Raw genomic sequence first — 8,527 nt, forward strand, 5'->3', positions numbered from 1 at the left:
GTAACCACACTAAAATATATCCTCAGCCTGTATATCACCCATGAAATACCCATTACACTCACAATACAAACAAGAACATTATTTTTCTTATTTCTAAAAGCTGCACCAGGCTAAACTTCAGACCTATCCCATGCCCTCTGTGCCTCCTATGAGAAGTAATTTATTCCTTTCATCAAAATTGTTTTAATAGATTATGTTCAAAAGTATAAAATTACACACAAAACTATCAACAACACAAAATCTGCCAAATAAAGCACCCTCTAGGTTAAAATTGACTGTCCAATGCTAGCTTGGTCCCCTTGTGCACACATATTGAAATTCAGGTTTGAATACCTCAACAGTTTGAGAAGTCCCACTTTCCCTCTGTTCACTCACTCCCTTACCTGAGCTCATACCTGTCAAGTGCTCAGTTGCTACAGATAAAAAAAAAACCGTATCAGTGGATAAATTGACAGGCTTTTTGTTTTTACTAACAGGATGAGATGGAAGCCCAGAAAAGCCAAATAGCTGTGCAAGACAGTTGCAAGTCGAGATGGGGCTCACACTGCAGCTTTCTGCCCAGCCCTGGCACAGGCAGCCCTGAGAGGCTGTGGAGTTGCCATCCTTTGACATATTCCAAAGCCAGCTGGGCACGGCCCCAAGGAATCTATTCTAGGTGACCCTGCTTGAGAAGAAAGTTTGAACAGTATGACCTGCAGAGGTGCCTCAATCATTGTGTGATTCAAATTCTTCATAAGGAGAAATCTTATTTCTTTGTCAATCTCTATTTATCGTCTAATTTCTGCTACTAGTAAGATCTACAGAAAAGTAATTTTCCAGATTTGATTCCACTCAAAAGTAAATTTGAAATACAGTACTGAAAGAGGCAGAAGCCTCTTTCACACAATTAAGGAATGAACATTACCATGTAACCAAAATGCTACTATCAGTCAGCTCTCCCCATCCCCCCAGGCACTCACACCCTACTCACAGGGGCCCACATGCTGTAGCTAACAGAGGAAAGCCCAGAGGAAGCAGGCTTGAATGCACTCTACTCCAACTGACACTATCCCACTGGAAAACATTTTTGGACTGCAATCTAAAATTACTGAATTTAGGAAAAAGAACTGCCTTCACATTTGGAGCAAATTACAGCTTCATCTCAAATCTGAATTCTGAAATTGCTCAGCTTTTAAATATTTGTACTAGTAACCTTAGTAGAGTTCTTTCAATGGGTTTCTTGGTCATTTTCTCACTTTTTAATTAAAATTTGCCAAAGAAACAGCCATGCCATACACGTGGCCCTGAAATAAAACCCCCACAAACAGTGACCAGAACGAGCTAAGGGAGTTCTCATTGCAGCAGCACACCACAGCTTTTCCTGCAGAGGGAGAATAACATCCACACCGTGTTGGCGGGCATTCACAGGTATTGGAAACAGCTGGCAAAGGTGGCACTCAAGAACCTGTCACGAGTGGAGAGTGTATGTCAAAGATACACAGTCGCCTATCTCTTCTTTTAGATTTCATATCTCTAACCTTCTCCAGACCCATCTCTTTTCCTACTTCAATCACACATTCCTGTCCCATTCACCTTTTTTAAGATGAGGATAATTCCCAAACTGCATGAAAGAGGAAGAAAAAGGGAGGCAGAAGGAGTTGCAAAGCTGTGTTTCTCAAGTGTTAGCAGTTTTGTCAGAAGAGCAGACACAGAAACCATTTTGTCCAACACCCTTGATTTGTGCTGTATAACAAAAGCAGTAATTTGTAATCTTTACTGACTCTTCAGAAGAAAACTGTGGCAGAAGCACTACCTGGCAATACCACTTGAGAGCAAACCATTAAGAAACGATTTCTTATCTTGCATGGGAAACATAGCCTTCTCTGTGGGATCAGACTACTTCCCATGTGTAACCACACAGATTTTCCCAAATGTCAATTTCAACCAAACACGCAGATCTATCATACATGTAAAAGGACAGTTTGTAGCTTTTTTCTAAACCCTTTAAATAAGCATCATGCCAAAGGTCAGAGGTTGAGAAATTATATTTGCCTACAAATACTGCTACAAAATATGCAAAATATCTGTCATTGATATAGCAAATATATCCATCTCCAATTTTGTCTTTCACAAACATATTCCATTCCTGAATACTACAAATAACAACAGGAATGAGAGATAAGGAAGCATATAAGAAAAAAAGAGAAAAAAGTTAACAACACTCTCAATCCACTTTTCACATGCAGACCAAATACCAAATGAGATTTCTCGCCACTATGACACAATTTCTTTATCATTGCAGAGGTTTATTATGTACATTAATTCAGTAGCTGTTGCTTCCATGACAATTTTTGATCTACCTTCTAAGCACAGTTCTCTTGGAATTCTGAAGTCTTTTCAAACTAACAGCTTGCACGAGGCAGTATTATAAAATGCAGCTCTACTTGAACTGCACTGATTGACAAGCTGGTCTTTTAATGGAAAAGTGATTGCCTAGATTTCAAGATTATTTTAAGATCTATACATTAATCTAATCAGTGAAAAGAAGGAATATTAATATTTACGAACATTAAACAACAAATTATGAAGGAACAGACACTACCAGTAGCATGAACTAAAACCTGCACCTGATCCAGATTCCAGCTAAAAGGAACAGTAAAATACTTTGTTATGCATAGCAAAGACCTGTCAGGCATGAGATGACAATACCAGCCTGTCAAAGCAGCTAGAAGAAGGACGATTTTAAAAGTAAATAATTAAAATGCTGGGGGCATACTGATTTCAAGCAGATGCCATTCAACATAAATACCAAATGCAAAAGGCAGCTTTACTTTAACACACAGAACAGTTGTTACAAGTTAAACAGAGATTAGCAGGACAACAGCTCAGAAAACTTTTATTCTGACATTGTCTAACCAATTGAGGAAACATAAGACATTTTGAAAGGATAAATATGCACAAGTTCTTTCATAAGTATGCAGAATACTTAAATTTTCTTTGGAAAGGGAAGTTCAAAAGATTCTTGAACTAACATTTTCATATAAAGTTCTGCTTTCAAAATTTTAGTTCCATTTTTACTTCTTATTATTTTGGTTTAAAATTATCAGTTTTCTAATGCACTGCAAGTAAGATTCAATTAGAGTACAGAACACCTAGGCATTATTTTCAGTAAAAACAACAAGGAGACAAGGCAATCTATTTCAGCCTCAAATATATATATTCCACAAAGAAGAGGCTTTAAAAATAAACACTAGAAATTAATTAACATATTTCTTCTTCCCTGCTTTAAATCAAACTGAACTTTTATTTCCCTTGGAGCATAAATTCTTTCTCTAGAAGGGCACAGTTCAGCGAGTTAAAATGGAAACTTGCTCTTTCGTCACATTCGTAACAGGAATTATGAATGTGACAAAACAAAGCATAGCCAGTGTTTTAGTAGAGACTCTAAGCTTTAAAATGACTGTTTAGAACTCAAATACAAAATATTTGGTTTTTGATGCATCAGTCAGCTCCTTTACATAACATGGCTAAAAAAACCAAACCACAGTACTGAACTTTAGTATCCAGTCTGCTCTGATTATGAGTAATTACACTAAAACAAGCAAGTTAGGTTTCAAAAGTTATTTTCTCTTGGCACAACATAGGTATTATTCAAAACTCTAACACTGTCCTAACAAAACATCAACTTTGACCTGAAGACATAAAAGAACTTTTTGATCTCTACAGTCATTTAACTTTGGCCCCTGAGCCAAAGCAGGGTGCCAATTCATGTCAAAAGATGCTTTAATGATGCAGGTGTTTGCCCACTGGGAACGAGACTCAGAAACAGCACAGACTACTAAAGGTTTGTCTACAGTACAATCTACCTCGATTCCAGCAGTCGCCAACGACTACCAGTTTAGCTGAACCAGAGCAAATCGGTGACCATCAGAGAAGGACAAGTAACCACCAGCACCATCTGTTACAGTTTCAGCTGCTGGACAGCTAAAACTAATGTCTTTTTCAGGGTAAACAATGCACAGACCCAAGCTGCTCAACCTCTTGGAAACTGCAGGTCACTTTTAAATCACAGGCACCTCCAAAACCACAAGAGCACAGTCGCAGCTCGTGGGAGTAAGCACCTGAAAGTGAACTAGTGCCCAAGGAGACAACTGCAGTTAAATCATGGCCTGTAGTTCTCTCTGCCATGCTGGCAGTATCTCTATTGTACCTCCCTACCAAGTGGGTACTCCAGCCTAAATATGCTGCAAAATTAGCAGGATACCACTGCTAAGGAGGTTCAACGGGCAAAACAGTCAGGAATTCTAGAACTAATTTTGAAGTCTTTGAGGCATGCAATCTCATCACCTTTTCATGTTCCAAATTTTTTGTGAAACCTGCATTCAGTAGATAGCAACATACAACTAACGCTAGAGGAAGCAGGAATTCAGTATCACATAGTAAAGCAAAACAACGTCCAAATATGTAGTTTGGGACGAAAAGTTATTCTCCGTATAAAAATAGCAAAATAATCTTTGCAGAGCTACTTCTAATATTCTGACACTTTGAAATTGAATTTTAAGTTCTGACTACTCATTTAACAGATCATTTTTATTTTGTTTCTAGAGAAACAAAGGAAATACTTTGATTCTTTCTTTGATCCTTAACATCCATGCTGTGGTCTCCTACATTTGAAGGAACAGGACATCTATGAAATGTCTTAGCAAGCACCAGGTTGCACTTCAAAACACAGAACTACAGTGAGTATTTACAAAGAAGTAAGTCATTAATGGAAGTGTGCAGGGTGCGGGGGGGGGAGAAAACAACACCACCGTTATTTTTTAAAATTTCCTGTGTACTCACTCTTACCTAATTTTCTAATTATCATTAATTTTAAGATCCACTGTATACAGTCTAATTTTGCAGCGAATGAATGTGCAAAAAAATTCAGGCGACTCTATCCATATTTAGCACTCATTCAGCATCGCTCAAACACTTTCCCTTATACACCAAACCCAACCTGTTTATCCCTAACTTCTCTACTGCTGTAGCATCTAGGAGACACTGGAACAGTTACATGCTATCAGGAATATCCACTACTTTCTCCTGGAACCACATAACTCTTATAATGGTAATATTGTAATAGGATTACAGCAACCATATATTGTACCCTTTATGTGGACTCGAGCAAAGATAAGAGATACCTTTACTATCAGTTCACCCCTGCACTAACAAAAGCCACAAAAATTACCAATAAGTATGAGTAAACATTAAAGCTGACAGGAAAGAAAAAACCACAGCACTACTCGAGGCCATAACAAAGTGAAAGCTCTTCAACAGACTGCTAAATATATACAGATGCAAACAAGACCTGGGCCATGCTCCAGTTACCTGTTGCAACTTTCACAGTTCCATTCTTGGTCTCTGACGTAAGTGTACAGTGAACACAGTTCTGCCAATAAGCTGCACTGTTCTAAATAGAGTGGCTTTGACCATACACATTTCAGGACTTAGTTACACTAAAGGATGTGAGGGCTTACCTAAAATGAAGTTTTAAACAAATTTAGCTTAACAAGTAAAATTATATGGACATGTTATCTGGTCTAAGCAAGTCAATTCAGTTTAGAAGACACTGCAACTCCAAATAAGATGCCTGACTCAGATTTCACTAATTTCAAGAAATAACTTGCACATGAGTATGAATATCCTCTCCATACTATTACTTGATTACAACACATCTACGGTAGCAGGACTCCTCATATGCATTTTTTCAACTATGTAACAGCACTGAATGACACAAAAGATCTGAAATACCTTAAAATGCACAAGTGCCTGTATTGTGTTTTACATTATGAAACTAAAATTTAGAATTTTCCTGTCTTTAAAGGAAATATCCTAATAATATAAGCTTTTCCATTCTTGTACACCGCTACTCCACTTACATCTCATCTTTTCTTAGGAGTACTGATGGCAAAAGACAGAACTTTAAAAAGAAAAATCCCTTTTCTTGACAAATATTACTGAGAAGGTACACATACATCAAAATTTGAAGATTTAGTGTAAATTTAAAATCCTTGAAATAGCTTAATATCTAAGCCCTGCTCATATATTCCAGGTAGCAGACACAAAAGCAGGCAGGAGTCAAACTAGAATTTGATTAGAATACAAATGGACAAAACAACCAAGGGCTGGATCCAGCCTGCAAAACAGCCTTTGTCATGCCACCAGCAGTGCCTGCTAGCCAACTACTACACAAGCCAAGTCCAGCCCACGAGTCAGCCAAGTAAACTGTGGATGCTGTTGGGAAAGCAAAGAAAGTAAACTCAAGTCTGGTAGACAGGGTTTACTACTCAATCAGCACCCAAATTCAGCCCACTCTCTTCCAGGGCAGCTCAAGAAGCAATACAGCCACTACGGAGAAGCAGAGGCAGAGACAGGACCTGACTTCAGCTAATGCAGTGAAACACTAAGTCAAGTATTTCTAACCACAGCCATCCAACCCAAAGAGCTGGAGATAAATGCAGAGAAGACACCACTGACTTGGGCTGGGTGCAGAAGAGTTTATTACCTGAGTCATCACCATCCATTCCAGAATCAGGCTGGCCCCTGCAGAATCTTTCAGGTAATCCTGCATCATGCACCCCGTGCTCTGGGAAGTTTTGCAGTCAAATGTGGTGCTGCACTGCAACCAATGGCACTCAAAGCCAGAGATGAACAGGGGAGCAAGAGTCTGTCTGACCAAGGGGAGCAAGAGTCTGTCTGACTGCACTGATATTGAGATGGATTTGACAAGTTCAGTGATGCCAAAGCTCACCCTATTTAATCATTCTTTCTGCTCCACTCAATTTTCCAATTCTAGCACCACAGTGACTTTCAGAACAGCTGTGCATCATGAAAGCACAAGTCAGGCAGCATACACTGGTTCCACCTACCTAGTACCATCTTTAGGACAGCAGTAAATGCAGTGTACTGCTTCCAGATTACAGCTGTCTCTGGCATCACTGTAGCCAGGTTTGCTATCTAACATCACAAATGCTGTCAGACACAACCTAAGTACATATCCCAGGCTCCTCTTCCTCCTTATTGTAACATATCCTCACCCCCTACTCCCTGACAAAATCCCTGCAGTTTGCTTGGGTGTATGGCAGGCAACACAGTCTGGATGGCCAACCACCTTCCTTGGAATAATGATAATTCTGGCCCAGACACTTTCAGTTGGCTGAAATCACATAAAAAATAAGACAACTGAGTGGAGCAGCATCACCTTTGAGCAGCTGAGGATTTCTTCAACATCTCTTAGTTTTCCACAATACCACTATTACCAGTTTTACTGATTGCTTGGGGTAACTCAGCCTCTTGCGTCCCCAGTTAATGAAAGATTGATTGCCTTGTTTTGCTGCTGTCACTATTATCCTCAGTACCACTAACTATATGCATGGCTTACAAGCTTAAGAAATCACCTGTCTTGGGCTGCAATTTTTGACACTATAATGCAATCAAGTAACATTTTTCCTAGTTTAAAAACAAATTGTTTCTAATTTTAAAAAATCCACACATAGGCCTGTTACAATCACAGAAGTATACTTCACTTAAGAATACAGTCTGCAATTAAAGGGCCATTTCTAATGATTTGCAGATACTTACAATTCTGGGAAGACGGGTACAAGGAATAATGGTTGTTGGCTTAGTGCTGCCACGCACAAGACAAGTGCCATAAGTAAACATCTTCCTACTTTTATTAGTGGTGTGTAGCGTCACCTAAAATGTAGGTATTATAGAGGCTTGCCAGCGCCCAACTTTTAAACACCCATAGTCAACAGTTTCAAAGCTATACTATGTGTGCAGATTGTTACAGAAAAGAGAACATAAAATGTAGGTTCCTGATACACATCCGTCTGCCTTCCTTTCTTAAGTTTTCAGCCTTTGGGTTTTAAACTCCTCTAAAGTGTTTCAAACATGTTAAATCACTACACAAAGTTGTGAAGGAAACCACAGAAAGCACACATGTGCTACCACTAGACTGGGTCAACACCAAATCGTGTTCAATGACAGAATATTAAATCCATAGACGACTATTTTGCAGAACGAAAAAAGGAATGGTATTTCTGTTCAACAAACAACTGTTTCCATCTACGTTCTTTCTAAATAACACTATTTGCTGCTCCACACACCCTGCAGAACAATATTTTGCTACTCAGCCTTTTTTGGTCCAAAGTAAAGTCACCCTTAATAAAGAACGGTAAAGGACTAGGATAAAAGATGCACATATATACTACAACGTTTAAAGGACAGTCTCTGAAGCTTTCTTAAGTTTGATCTCATTTAATTTCGTCATTAAGCGTCAACTGAAGACAGGGGACAGGGGCTGAGAGATGCTGCGAGGGGAACTGAGACAAACCTTCCCCATGCGCCCCTGACAGAGGCTCGCCGGGCCCCGGGCAGGACTGGCTCTCCGCTCCCGGGGCAGAGGCGGCGAGCCCCGGAGCCGCAGCCAGCGCAGGCCGCCGGGAGCGGGTGCGAAGCCCCGCCGGCGCGGGGCCACCGGGCCGCCCGCTCCGGCGCTTAATGA

This window comes from Corvus kubaryi, unplaced genomic scaffold, assembly GCF_017639235.1.
Source record: "Corvus kubaryi isolate FWS band 111438036 unplaced genomic scaffold, C.kubaryi_AGA036_p1.0 66, whole genome shotgun sequence".
Taxonomy (NCBI): Eukaryota; Metazoa; Chordata; class Aves; order Passeriformes; family Corvidae; genus Corvus; species Corvus kubaryi.